Raw genomic sequence first — 15,304 nt, 5'->3', positions numbered from 1 at the left:
TCAGTTAGAAGATAATACTTTACCTCCTTGTGAATCTTGTCTTGAAGGAAAAATGACCAAGAGATCTTTTACTGGAAAAGGTCTAAGAGCCAAAGGACCCTTAGAGCTCGTACATTCGGACCTTTGTGGACCAATGAATGTCAAAGAGGTGGATATGAATATTTCATTAGCTTCATTGATGATTATTCAAGGTATGGTCATATTTACCTAATACATCTAAGTCTAATAGTCTTGAAAAGTTCAAAGAATATAAGGCTGAAGTAGAAAACGAATTAGGTAAAACAATAAAAATACTTCGATCAGATCGAGGTGGAGAGTATATGGACTTACGATTCCGAGACTATTTAATAGAAAATGGAATCCAGTCACAACTCTCTGCACCTAGTACACCTCAACAGAACGGTGTATCAGAAAGAAGAAACCGGACCTTGTTAGACATGGTTCGCTCTATGATGAGTTTTTCTCAGATGTCAGATTCTTTTTGGGGATATGCTTTAGAAACAGCTGCTTATATTTTGAATAATGTTCCCTCTAAAAGTGTTTCAGAAACACCTTATGCTATGGAAAGGGCGTAAAGGCAGTTTACGTCATTTTAGAATTTGGGGTTGTCCAGCACACGTGTTGGTACAAAATCCAAAGAAATTGGAACATCGTTCAAAATTATGCTTTTTCATAGGTTATCCAAAAGAATCAAGAGGTGGTTTGTTTTATGATCCTCAAGAAAATAAAATATTTGTGTCAACAAATGCCACATTCTTAGAGGAAGACCACATCAGGGATCATCAACCTCGTAGTAAACTAGTATTAAAAGAAATTTCCAAAAGTGCTATAGATAAACCTAGTTCATCCACTAAGGTAGTTGATAAGACTAGGAAATCTGGACAATCACATCCTTCTCAACAGTTGAGAGAGCCTCGACGTAGTGGGAGGGTTGTTCATCAGCCTGATCGCTATTTGGGTTTAATTGAAACTCAAGTCGTCATACCTGACGATGGCATAGAGGATCCATTAACCTATAAACAGGCAATGAAAGATGTAGATCGTGACCAATGGATCAAAGCCATGGACCTCGAAATGGAGTCTATGTACTTTAATTCTGTCTGGACTCTAGTAGATCAACCAAATGACGTAAAACCTATTGGTTGTAAATGGATCTACAAGAGAAAACGAGACCATGCCGGTAAAGTACAGACTTTCAAGGCTCGACTTGTGGCAAAGGGTTATACCCAGAGAGAGGGAGTAGACTATGAGGAAACTTTCTCTCCTGTTGCCATGTTAAAGTCAATTAGAATACTCTTATCCATCGCCACTTTTTATGATTATGAAATTTGGCAGATGGATGTCAAGACAGCTTTTTTGAATGGTAATCTTGAAGAGAGTATCTATATGTCTCAACCAGAGGGGTTTATAGAACAAGATCAAGAACAAAAGGTTTGTAAGCTTAAAAAATCCATTTATGGATTAAAACAAGCTTCTAGATCCTGGAATATAAGATTTGATACTGCGATCAAATCTTATGGCTTTGAAAAAATGTTGACGAGCCTTGTGTTTACAAAAAGGTCGTCAATTCCATTATAGCATTTTTAGTCTTATATGTAGATGATATTCTACTTATTGGAAATGACGTAGGATATCTTACTGATATCAAGAAATGGCTAGCTATGCAATTTCAAATGAAAGATCTGGGAGATGCACAATACGTTCTCGGAATCCAAATTGTTCGAAACCGTAAGAACAAAACACTAGCCATGTCTCAAGCATCTTACATAGACAAAATGTTGTCTAGATATAAAATGCAGAATTCCAAAAAGGGTCTGCTGCCGTACAGATATGGAATTCATTTGTCAAAGGAACAATGTCCTAAGACACCTCAAGAAGTTGAGGATATGAGAAATATTCCCTATGCTTCCGCTGTTGGAAGTTTAATGTATGCAATGTTATGTACTAGACCTGACATTTGCTACTCAGTAGGGATGGTCAGTAGGTATCAATCCAATCCTGGACGTGATCACTGGACAGCCGTTAAAAACATTCTAAAATATCTTCGAAGAACAAAAGACTACATGCTCATGTATGGTACAAAGGATCTGATCCTTACTTGATACACTGATTCAGATTTCCAAACTGATAAAGATGCTAGAAAGTCTACATCAGGATCAGTATTTACTCAAAATGGAGGAGCAGTAGTTTGGAGAAGCATAAAGCAAAACTTATATAGCTGATTCCACAATTGAAGTTGAATACCTAGCGGCTTGTGAAGCAGCAAAAGAAGCTATATGGCTAACAAAATATGCATCTACCAATCACTTTATACTGTGACAACAGTGGTGCAGTTGCAAATTCAAGAGAACCTAGAAGTCATAAAAGAGAAAAGCATATTGAACACAAGTACCATCTTATCAGGGAAATTGTACATCGTGGTGACGTTGTAGTAACCCAGATTTCTTCTCAGCAAAACATTGCTGATCCTTTTACAAAAGCCCTCACGGCTAAAGTGTTTGAGGGTCACCTACACAGTTTAGGTCTACGATGTTTGTAAACTAGGACAAGTGGGAGACTTATTGGCCAAGTGCCCTAGTTTCATATATATTCTCTCACACCACATCTCTCATACCACTAGGAATTTTAGTCCAAGTGGGAGTTTGTTGGAATTTTTTGTCCTAAAACTCGTAGTTTGTAAATCATATTCTGTTCAATAAAGTTGTTATTGAGAAATTAAATATTATAATCTTAAATCCAATAAATCAAGTTCCAAGGCTATTTTTGAATAAACTTGAACTTTATGTGTAAACATAAACGTGGATCAAGTTCGAGTATATAACCTAAATAGTCTATAGTATATGAAATAAAGGTTGGGCGCTTATTTAGAGAAACTATGGATGCGGCCCACTTTGTAGTACAAACGAGGTGATCCTAATCGTTCATGTAGAGACATGAAAGTGGGGGCATCCTATGTAAAATGTTTACATAAGACTGAACCATGAATTAGTCTTTTTTACGTTATAACACCGTTTACTGTTTAAAACTGACTATCTCAATTATTGATGACCTAGGTAACTTAGTCTTAATCCTGAGTTAACTATGAACTCCTGTTCACACGAGATTATCCTTAGATCTGCATAGGTGAGGGTAGCTCATCAGCGTTGGCCCAATAAGCCTCCCATTTCAAGGGTAAGATCGGGTGGGTAGCTGGGAACATAGCGTACAAGATGGAATTCACTCCTACCCGTTTTAGGGTTAGTAGATAGGTTGTTCTCTTAAGCACTGAATCCAAGTCTTGAACAAGGGGCCCCACCCTCTCATTGGCCCGAGAGGGGTTAAGTTTATAGGTTGAACCTTAAACCAATTGTTCAATAGTGGATTAGTGGGACTTAAGGAGTAAGATGTAATCTTGGGGGTAAAACGGTATTTTGACCCAGCCAAGGTTACGAGCAACCTGTGAAGGATTAACTTACTGATTATGGTTTTATCAAATGGACACAAATATATCTATAGTGAGGGGAGTGCAACTACGGGACTTTAGTTGAATGACCCGTTAGTTAACGAATGTTGATTAACTCGGTTTAAAAGAGTTTAGCTTGTTAATCTTGAATCGTTGGAGCCCATGATCTATAGGTCCATTAGGTTCCTCTGCTAGCTCATATGGATTAAACTTAGAACCAAGGGTAAAATGGTCATTAGATATTTGTAGTCAAAACTTAGTCAAAAGTCAATATTTTGACTTTTTACCATTTCGTCCGTCTTGACTAATTCCAACCTCCCGAGCATGAATCCGCATTCATTTTTCCAAAATACAAATCACATTTGAATATAAGCCCGGTCAAAGTTTGACTTTTCAAAGTCAATAGTCAACATTTTGACTTTTTACTATTTTTTGACCAATTCCATCAATTCCGAGCTTCTTAGTATGAATCCGCATTCATACTTATAGTATGTAAAACATAAAGCTCTATTTCTAATTAGAAGATCGACGGCTATATCACTATATTTGTCGGTTTCCCTTTCTTCCCCAATTCGAACAATTCGACTTATTTCATCACACTGTTCTATGTTTAATCCATATGAGCTAGTAGAGGAACCTAATGGACCTATAGATCATGGGCTCCAACGATTCAAGATTAACTAGCTAAACTCTTTTAAACCGAGTTAATCAACATTCGTTAACTAACGGGTCATTCCACTAAAGTTCCGTAGTTGCACTCCCCTCACTATAGATATATTTGTGTCCATTTGATAAAACCATAATCAGTAAGTTAATCCTTCATAGGTTGCTCGTAACCTTGGCTGGGTCAAAATACCGTTTTACCCCTAAGATTACATCTTGCTCCTTAAATCCCACTAATCCACTATTGAACAATTGGTTTAAGGTTCAACCTATAAACTTAATCCCTCTCGGGCCAATGAGAGGGTGGGGCCCCTTGTTCAAGACTTGGATTCAGTGCTTAAGAGAACAACCTATCTACTAACCCTAAAGCGGGTAGGAGTGAATTCCATCTTGTACCCTATGTTCCCAGCTATCCACCTGATCTTACCCCTGAAATGGGAGGCTTATTGGGCCAACGCTGATGAGCTGCCCTCACCTATGCAAATCTAAGGATAATCTCGTGTGAACAAGAGTTCATAGTTAACTCAGGATTAAGACTAAGTTACCTAGGTCATCAATAATTGAGATGGTTAGTTTTAAACAGTAAACGGTGTTATAACGTAAAAAAGACTAATTCATGGTTCAGTCTTATGTAAACATTTTACATAGGATGCCCCCACATTCATGTCTCTACATGAACGATTAGGATCACTTCGTTTGTACTACAAAGTGGGCCGCATCCATAGTTTCTCTAAATAAGGCGCCCAACCTTTATTTCATATACTATAGACTATTTAGGCTATATACTCGAACTTGATCCACGTTTATGTTTACACATAAAGTTCAAGTTTATTCAAAAATAGCCTTGGTACTTGATTTATTGGATTTAAGATTATAATATTTAATTTCTCAATAACAACTTTATTGAACAAAATATGATTTACAAACTACAAGTTTTAGGACAAAAAATTCCAACAAACTCCCACTTGGACTAAAATTCCTAGTGGTATGAGAGATGTGGTGTGAGAGAATATATATGAAACTAGGGCACTTGGCCAATATGTCTCCCACTTGTCCTAGTTTACAAACATCGTAGACCTAAACTGTGTAGGTGACCCTCAAACACTTTAGTCGTGAGGGCTTTTGTAAAATGATCAGCTTCCATTGTGGAATCAGCTATACAAGTTTGCTTTATGCTTCTCCAAACTACTGCTACTCCATTTAGAGTAAATACTGATCCTGATGTAGACTTTCTAGCATCTTTATCAGTTTGGAAATCTGAATCAGTGTATCCAGTAAGGATCAGATCCTTTGTACCATACATGAGCATGTAGTCTTTTGTTCTTCGAAGATATTTTAGAATGTTTTTAACGGTTGTCCAGTGATCACGTCCAGGATTGGATTGATACCTACTGACCATCCCTACTGAGTAGCAAATGTCAGGTTTGGTACATAACATTGCATACATTAAACTTCCAACAGCGGAAGCATAGGGAATATTTCTCATATCCTCAACTTCTTGAGGTGTCTTAGGACATTGTTCCTTTGACAAATGAATTCCATATCTGTACGGCAGCAGACCCTTTTTGGAATTCTGCATTTTATATCTAGACAACATTTTGTCTATGTAAGATGCTTGAGACATGGCTAGTGTTTTGTTCTTACGGTTTCGAACAATTTGGATTCCTAGAACGTATTGTGCATCTCCAGATCTTTCATTTGAAATTGCATAGCTAGCCATTTCTTGATATCAGTAAGATATCCTACGTCATTTCCAATAAGTAGAATATCATCTACATATAAGACTAAAAATGCTATAATGGAATTGACGACCTTTTTGTAAACACAAGGCTCGTCAACATTTTGTTCAAAGCCATAAGATTTGATCGCAGTATCAAATCTTATATTCCAGGATCTAGAAGCTTGTTTTAATCCATAAATGGATTTTTTAAGCTTACAAACCTTTTGTTCTTGATCTTGTTCTATAAACCCCTCTGGTTGAGACATATAGATACTCTCTTCAAGATTACCATTCAAAAAAGCTGTCTTGACATCCATCTGCCAAATTTCATAATCATAAAAAGTGGCGATGGATAAGAGTATTCTAATTGACTTTAACATGGCAACGAGAGAGAAAGTTTCCTCATAGTCTACTCCCTCTCTCTAGGTATAACCCTTTGCCACAAGTCGAGCCTTAAAAGTCTGTACTTTACCAGCATGGTCTCGTTTTCTCTTGTAGATCCATTTACAACCAATAGGTTTTACGTCATTTGGTTGATCTACTAGAGTCCAGACAGAATTAAAGTACATAGACTCCATTTCGAGGTCCATGGCTTTGATCCATTGGTCACGATCTACATCTTTCATTGCCTGTTTATAGGTTAATGGATCCTCTATGCCATCGTCAGGTATGACGACTTGAGTTTCAATTAAACCCAAATAGCGATCAGGCTGATGAACAACCCTCCCACTACGTCGAGGCTCTCTCAACTGTTGAGAAGGATGTGATTGACCAGATTTCCTAGTCTTATCAACTACCTTAGTGGATGAACTAGGTTTATCTATAGCACTTTTGGAAATTTCTTTTAATACTAGTTTACTACGAGGTTGATGATCCCTGATGTGGTCTTCCTCTAAGAATGTGGCATTTGTTGACACAAATATTTTATTTTCTTGAGGATCATAAAACAAACCACCTCTTGATTCTTTTGGATAACCTATGAAAAAGCATAATTTTGAACGATGTTCCAATTTCTTAGGATTTTGTACCAACACGTGTGCTGGACAACCCCAAATTCTAAAATGACGTAAACTTCCTTTACGCCCTTTCCATAGCTCATAAGGTGTTTCTGAAACACTTTTAGAGGGAACATTATTCAAAATATAAACAGCTGTTTCTAAAGCATATCCCCAAAAAGAATCTGGCATCTGAGAAAAACTCATCATAGAGCGAACCATGTCTAACAAGGTCCGGTTTCTTCTTTCTGATACACCGTTCTGTTGAGGTGTACTAGGTGCAGAGAGTTGTGACTGGATTCCATTTTCTATTAAATAGTCTCGGAATCGTAAGTCCATATACTCTCCACCTCGATCTGATCGAAGTATTTTTATTGTTTTACCTAATTCGTTTTCTACTTCAGCCTTATATTCTTTGAACTTTTCAAGACTATTAGACTTATGATGTATTAGGTAAATATGACCATACCTTGAATAATCATCAATGAAGCTAATGAAATATTCATATCCACCTCGAGCTTTGACATTCATTGGTCCACAAAGGTCCGAATGTACGAGCTCTAAGGGTCCTTTGGCTCTTAGACCTTTTCCAGTAAAAGATCTCTTGGTCATTTTTCCTTCAAGACAAGATTCACAAGGAGGTAAAGTATTATTTTCTAACTGACTTAGAAGCCCACTTTTAACTAATCTCCCAATCCTATTGAGATTTATGTGACCAAGTCTTAAGTGCCATAAATAGGCATTAGAAGAAACTTTTTGTCTTTTATTCTGAGTTTCAGCTGTTCTGAATATTTCAGTATTTAAGACAAAATTTGCTCTGGTTGGTCTTAACTTATATAAGTTGTCTTCAAGTATAGCAGAACAAACTAGAATACCTTTATAGAAAACGAACGCTTCATTAATTTCAAAAGATATTCTATACATTTGTTCCAAAATACAAGAGATAGATATTAAATTTCTTTTCATTTGAGGTACATATAAGACATTCTTAAGTATGACATATCTATCTCTAAAAAACAACTTTAAATCTCCCACTACTGAAGTTGAGACCATCTCTCCTGTTCCAACCTTGAGAGTGATCTCGCCTTCTGAAAGCTTTTTCCAAGAACTATTTTCCTGAAATGAGAAGCAAATATGGTTAGTGGCTCCTGAATCTAGTATCCAGGTACAATTTTCATATTCCACTAAACATGTTTCTACAACTAGTAAATCATATTTACCTTGTGTTTCCTTCTCTGCCTTTTTTTCTGCAAGGTATTTTGGGCAGTTTCTTAACCAGTGCCCGTTTTGGCCACAATGGTAACACTTACCTTTTTCTGCACCTTTCTTACCCTTGTTCTGTTTGGGAGTCTTTCCCTTTCCCTTCTTTTTTATTTGAGCATTAGGTTTTGAGGGTCCAGCTTTGGTTTTAGAGGACGATCCTCTTATAAATTTTCTTTTTGTGGTAGCAACATTTGCTTCCACTTGTTTTCCTTTACCCATAGTAAGGTTTTGGAATCGCTGGAGTTCATTCAGAAGGGTTGTCAAGTTAAATTCTATCTTGTTCAAAGACGCATTCGTTTGGAATGGAATGAAGCTCTTCGGAAGAGACTCTAAGATAAAAGTAACTTGATTAACCTCTTCGATGGGACCACCATTCACTTCAGCGATGTTGAAGTGCATCATCATGTCCAGAACATTTTCTCTAACAGAGATCCACTCAGAATCGGACCACCCAGCACCTAGACGTGAACTTTCGAGGCCGCCGACCCCGTTCTAAGTCCGATCGTTCCTTTCTAGGCCACTGTGCCTTTCTTTCGGCGTTTTGAGACGGAACCAAGAAACCGAGTCTAGGGCATCACCGTTCGGCTTTTGTGGGCAAGAAACTTCGAGACCACTAAGAATCGGACCACTCAGTAGCTAGACGTGAAATTTCAAGGCCGCAGACCCCGTTCTAAGACCGATCGTTCCTTTCTAGGCCACTGTGCCTTTCTTTCAGCGTTTCGGGACGGAACCAAGAAACCGAGTCTAGGGCATCACCGTTTGGCTTTTGTGGGCAAGAAACTTCGAGACCACTCAGAATCGGACCACCTAGTAGCAAGACGTGAACTTTCGAGGCCGCCGACCCCGTTCTAAGTCCGGTCGTTCCTTTCTAGGCCGCTGTGCCTTTCTTTCGGCGTTTTGGGACGCAACCAAGAAACCGGGTCTAGGGCATCAGCGTTCGGCTTTTGTGGGCAAGAAACTTCGAGACCACTCAGAATCAGACCACCCAGTAGCTAGACGTGAACATTCGAGGCCGCCGACCCCGTTCTAAGTTCGGTCGTTCCTTTCTAGGCCACTGTGCCTGTCTTTCAGCGTTTTGGGACGAATCCAAGAAACCGAGTCTGGGACATCACTGTTCGGCTTTTATGGGCAAGAAACATCGAGACAACTCAGAATCGGACCACCCTGTAGCTAGATGTGAACTTTCAAGGCTGCTGACCCCGTTCTAAGTTCGGTCGTTCCTTTCTAGGCCACTGTGCCTTTCTTTCGGCGTTTTGGGATGGAACCAAGAAACCGAGTCTGGGCATCACCGTTCGGCTTTTGTGGACAAGAAACTTCGAGACCACTCAGAATCGGACCACCCAGTAGCTAGACGTGAACTTTCGAGGCCGCCGACCTCGTTCTACGTCCGGTCGTTCCTTTCTAGGCCACTCTACCTTTCTTTCCACGTTTTGGGACGAAACCAAGAAACCGAGTCTTGGGCATCACCGTTCGGCTTTTGTGGGCAAGAAACTTTGAGACCACTCAGAATCGGACCACCCAGTAGCCAGACGTGAACTTTCGAGGCCGCCGACCTCGTTCTACGTCTGGTCGTTCCTTTCTAGGCCACTCTACCTTTCTTTCCACGTTTTGGGATGAAACCAAGAAACCGAGTCTTGGGCATCATCGTTCGGCTTTTGTGGGCAAGAAACTTCGAGACCACTAAGAATCGGACCACCCAGTAGCTATACGTGAACTTTCGAGGACGCCGACCCCGTTCTAAGTCCCGTCGTTCCTTTCTACGCCACTGTGCCTTTCTTTCTGCGTTTTGGGACGGAACCAAGAAACTGAGTCTACGGTATCACCGTTCGGCTTTTGTGGGCAAGAAACTTTGAGACCACTCAGAATCAGACCACCCAGTAGCGAGACGTGAACTTTCGAGGCTGCCGACCCCGTTCTAAGTCCGATCGTTCCTTTCTAGGCCACTGTGCATTTCTTTTGGCGTTTTGGGACGGAACCAAGAAACCGAGTCTGGGGCATCACCGTTCGGCTTTTGTGGGCAAGAAACTTCGAGACCACTCAGAATCGGACCACCTAGTAGCTATACGTGAACTTTCGAGGCCGCCGACCCCGTTCTAAGACCCGTCGTTCCTTTCTAGGCCACTGTGCCTTTCTTTCGGCGTTTTGGGACGGAACCAACAAACCGAGTCTGGGCATCACCGTTCGGCTTTTGTCGGCAAGAAACTTCGAGACCACTCAGAATTGGACCACCCAGTAGCGAGACGTGAACTTTCACGCCGCCGACCCCGTTCTAAGTCCGTTCGTTCCTTTCTAGGCCACTGTGCCTTTCTTTCGGCGTTTTGGGACGGAACCAACAAACCGAGTCTGGGCATCACCGTTCGGCTTTTGTCGGCAAGAAACTTCGAGACCACTCAGAATTGGACCACCCAGTAGCTAGACGTGAACTTTCGAGGCCGCCGACCCCGTTCTAAGTCTCGTTGTTCCTTTATTGGCCACTGTGCCTTTCTTTCGGCGTTTTGGGACGGAACCAAGAAACCGAGTCTGGGGCATCGCCGTTCGGCTTTTGTCGGCAAGAAACTTCGAGACCACTCAGAATTGGACCACCCAGTAGCTAGACGTGAACTTTCGAGGCCGCCGACCCCGTTCTAAGTCTCGTTGTTCCTTTATTGGCCATTGTGCCTTTCTTTCGGCGTTTTGGGACGGAACCAAGAAACCTAGTCTGGGGCATCACCGTTCGGCTTTTGTGGGCAAGAAACTTCGAGACCACTCAGAATCGGACCACCCAGTAGCGAGACGTGAACTTTCACGCCGCCGACCCCGTTCTAAGTCCGTTCGTTCCTTTCTAGGCCCCTGTGCCTTTCTTTCGGCGTTTTGGGACGGAACCAACAAACCGAGTCTGGGCATCACCGTTCGACTTTTGTCGGCAAGAAACTTCGAGACCACTCAGAATTGGACCACCCAGTAGCTAGACATGAACTTTCGAGGCCGCCGACCCCATTCTAAGTCTCGTTGTTCCTTTATTGGCCACTGTGCCTTTCTTTCGGCGTTTTGGGACGGAACCAAGAAACCGAGTCTGGGGCATCGCCGTTCGGCTTTTGTGAGCAAGAAACTTCGAGACCACTATGAATCGGACCACCCAGTAGCTAGACGTGAACTTTCGAGGCCGCCGACCCCGTTCTAAGTTCGGTCGTTCCTTTCTAGACCACTTTGCCTTTCTTTCGGCGTTTTGGGACGGAACCAACAAACCGAGTCTGGGGCATCACCGTTCGGCTTTTGTGGGCAAGAAACTTCGAGACCACTCAGAGTCGGACCACCCAGTAGCTAGACGTGAACTTTCGAGGCCGCCGACCCCGTTCTTAGTCTCGTTGTTCCTTTCTAGGCCACTGTACCTTTCTTTCGGCGTTTCTGGACGGAACCAAGAAACCGAGTCTGGGGCATCACCGTTCGGCATTTGTGGGCAAGAAACTTCGAGACCACTCAGAGTCGGACCACCCAGTAGCTAGACGTGAACTTTCGAGAACGTCGACCCCGTTCTAAGTCCCGTCGTACCTTTCTAGGCTACTGTGCCTTTCTTTCGGCGTTTTGGGACGGAACCAAGAAACCGAGTCTGGGGCATCACCGTTTGGCTTTTGTGGGCAAGAAACTTCGAGACCACTCATAGTCGGACCAGCCAATAGCTAGACGTGAACTTTCGAGGCCGCAGACCCCGTTCTAAGTCCCGTCATTCCTTTCTAGGCCACTGTGCCTTTCTTTCGGCGTTTTGGGACGGAACCAAGAAACCGAGTCTGGGGCATTACCGTTTGGCTTTTGTGGGCAAGAAACTTCAAGACCACCCAGTAGCTAGACGTGAACTTTCGAGGCCCTCGACCCGGTTCTAAGTTCGGTCGTTCCTTTCTAGGCCATTGTGCCATTCTTTCGGTGTTTTGGGACGGAACCAAGAAACCGAGTCTAGGGCATCACCGTTCGGCTTTTGCAGCAAGAAACTTCGAGACCACTCAGAATTGGACCACCCAGTAGCTAGACCTGAACTTTTGAGGCCGCCGACCCCGTTCTAAGTCTCGTTGTTCCTTTCTAGGCCACTGTGCCTTTCTTTCGGCGTTTTGGGACGGAACCAAGAAACCGAGTTTAGGGCATCGCCGTTCGGCTTTTGTGAGCAAGAAACTTCGAGACCACTCAGAATCGGATCACCCAGTAGCTAGACGTGAACTTTCGAGGCCGCCGACCCCGTTCTAAGTTCGGTCGTTCCTTTCTAGACCACTCTATAGCTGGACGTGAACTTTCGAGGCCGCCGACCCCGTTCTAAGTCTCGTTGTTCCTTTCTAGGCCACTGTACCTTTCTTTCGGCGTTTTGGGACGGAACCAAGAAACCGAGTCTGGGGCATCACCGTTCGGCATTTGTGGGCAAGAAACTTCGAGACCACTCAGAGTCGGACCACCCAGTAGCTAGACGTGAACTTTCGAGAACGTCGACCCCGTTCTAAGTCCGGTTGTTCCTTTCTAGGCCACTGTGCCTTTCTTTCGGCGTTTTGGGACGGAACCAACAAACCGAGTCTGGGCATCACCGTTCGGCATTTGTGGGCAAGAAACTTCGAGACCACTCAGAGTCGGACCACCCAGTAGCTAGACGTGAACTTTCGAGAACGTCGACCCCGTTCTAAGTCCCGTCGTACCTTTCTAGGCTACTGTGCCTTTCTTTCGGCGTTTTGGGACGGAACCAAGAAACCGAGTCTGGGGCATCACCGTTTGGCTTTTGGGGGCAAGAAACTTCAAGACCACTCAGAATTGGACCACCCAGTAGCTAGACGTGAACTTTCGAGGCCACCGACCCCGTTCTAAGTCTCGTCGTTCCTTTCTAGGCCACTATGCCTTTCTTTCGGCGTTTTGGGACGGAACCAAGAAACCGAGTCTGGGGCATCACTGCTCGACTTTTGTGGGCAAGAAACTTCGAGATCACCCAGTAGCTAGACGTGAACTTTCGAGGCCTCCGACCCGGTTCTAAGTTCGGTCGTTCCTTTCTAGGCCATTGTGCCATTCTTTCGGCGTTTTGGGACGGAACCAAGAAACCGAGTCTGGGGCATCATCGTTCGGCTTTTGTTGGCAAGAAACTTCGAGACCACTCAGAATCGGACCACCCAGTAGCTAGACGTGAACTTTCGAGGCCGTCGACCCCGTTCTAAGTCCGGTCGTTCCTTTCTAGGCCACTGTGCCTTTCTTTCGGCGTTTTGGGACGGAACCAAGAAACCGAGTCTGGGGCATCACCGTTTGGCTTTTGTGGGCAAGAAACTTCGAGACCACTCAGAATCGGACCACCCAGTAGCTAGACGTGAACTTTCGAGGCCGCCGACCCCGTTCTAAGTCTCGTCGTTCCTTTCTAGGCCACTGTGCCTTTCTTTCGGCGTTTTGGGACGGAACCAAGAAACCGAGTGTGAGGCATCACCGTTCGGCTTTTGTGGGCAAGAAACTTTGAGACCACTAAAAGTCGGACCACCCAGTAGCTAGACGTGAACTGTCGAGGCCCCGACCCCGTTCTAAGTCCGGTCGTTCCTTTCTAGGCCATTGTGCCTTTCTTTCGGCGTTTTGGGACGGAACCAAGAAACCGAGTCTGGAGCATCACCGTTCGGCTTTTGTGGGTAAGAAACTTCGAGACCACTCAGAATTGGACCACCCAGTAGCTAGACGTGAACTTTCGAGGCCGCCGACCCCGTTCTAAGTCTCGTCGTTCCTTTCTAGGCCACTGTGCCTTTCTTTCGGCGTTTTGGGACGGAACCAAGAAACAGAGTCTGGGGCATCACCGCTCGACTTTTGTGGGCAAGAAACTTCGAGACCACCCAGTAGCTAGACGTGAACTTTCGAGGCCTCCGATCCGGTTCTAAGTTCGGTCGTTCCTTTCTAGGCCATTGTGCCATTCTTTCGGTGTTTTGGGACGGAACCAAGAAACCGAGTCTGGGGCATCATCGTTCGACTTTTGTTGGCAAGAAACTTCGAGACCACTCAGAATCGGACCACCCAGTAGCTAGACGTGAACATTCGAGGCCGCCGACCCCATTCTAAGTCCCGTCGTTCCTTTCTAGGCCACTGTGCCTATCTTTCGACGTTTTGGGACGGAACCAAGCAACCGAGTTTAGGGCATCACCGTTCGGCTTTTGTGGGCAAGAAACTTAGAGACCACTCAGAATCGGACCACCCAGTAGCCAGACGTGAACTTTCGAGGCCTCCGATCCCGTTATAAGTCCGGTCGTTCCTTTCTAGGCCATTGTGCCTTTCTTTCGGCGTTTTGGGACAGAACCAAGAAACTGAGTCTGGGGCATCACCGTTCGGCTTTTGTGGGCAAGAAACTTCGAGACCACTAAGAATCGGACCACCCAGTAGCCAGACGTGAACTTTGGAGGCCTCCGACCCCGTTCTAAGTCCGGTCGTTTCTTTCTAGGCCATTGTGCCTTTCTTTTGGCGTTTTGGGACGGATCCAAGAAACCGAGTCTGGGGCATCACCGTTCGGCTTTTGTGGGCAGGAAACTTTGAGACCACTCAGAATCGGACCACCCAGTAGCCAGACGTGAACTTTCGAGGCCTCCGATCCCGTTCTAAGTCTGATCGTTCCTTTCTAGGCCATTGTGCCTTTCTTTCGGCGTTTTGGGACGGAACCAAGAAACCGAGTTTTGGCATCACCCTTCTGCTTTTGTGGGCAAGAAACATCGAGACCACTCAGAATCGGACTACCCAGTAGCCACACGTGAACCTTCGAGGCCTCTGACCCCGTTCTAAGTCCCGTCGTTCCTTTCTAGGCCATTGTGCCTTTCTTTCGGCGTTTTGGGACGGAACCAAGAAACCGAGTCTGGGGCATCACCGTTCGGCTTTTTTGGGCAAGAAACTTCGAGACCACTGAAAGTCGGACCACCCAGTAGCTAGACGTGAACTGTTGAGGCCCCGACCCCGTTCTAAGTCCCGTCGTTCCTTTCTAGGCCATTGTGCCTTTCTTTCGGCGTTTTGGGACGGAACCAAGAAACCGAGTCTGGGGCATCACCTTCGGCTTTTGTGGGCAAGAAACTTCGAGACCACTGAAAGTCGGACCACCCAGTAGCTAGACGTGAACTGTCGAGGCCCCGACCCCGTTCTAAGTCCCGTCGTTCCTTTCTAGGCCATTGTGCCTTTCTTTCGGCGTTTTGGGACGGAACCAAGAAACCGAGTCTGGGCATCACCCTTCGGCTTTTGTGGGCAAGAAACATCGAGACCACTCAGAATCGG

This window comes from Cucumis sativus, chromosome 4 (assembly GCF_000004075.3).
Source record: "Cucumis sativus cultivar 9930 chromosome 4, Cucumber_9930_V3, whole genome shotgun sequence".
Taxonomy (NCBI): domain Eukaryota; kingdom Viridiplantae; phylum Streptophyta; class Magnoliopsida; order Cucurbitales; family Cucurbitaceae; genus Cucumis; species Cucumis sativus.
The sequence above is the reverse complement of the archived record's forward strand: the minus strand, read 5'-3'. Positions refer to the sequence as shown.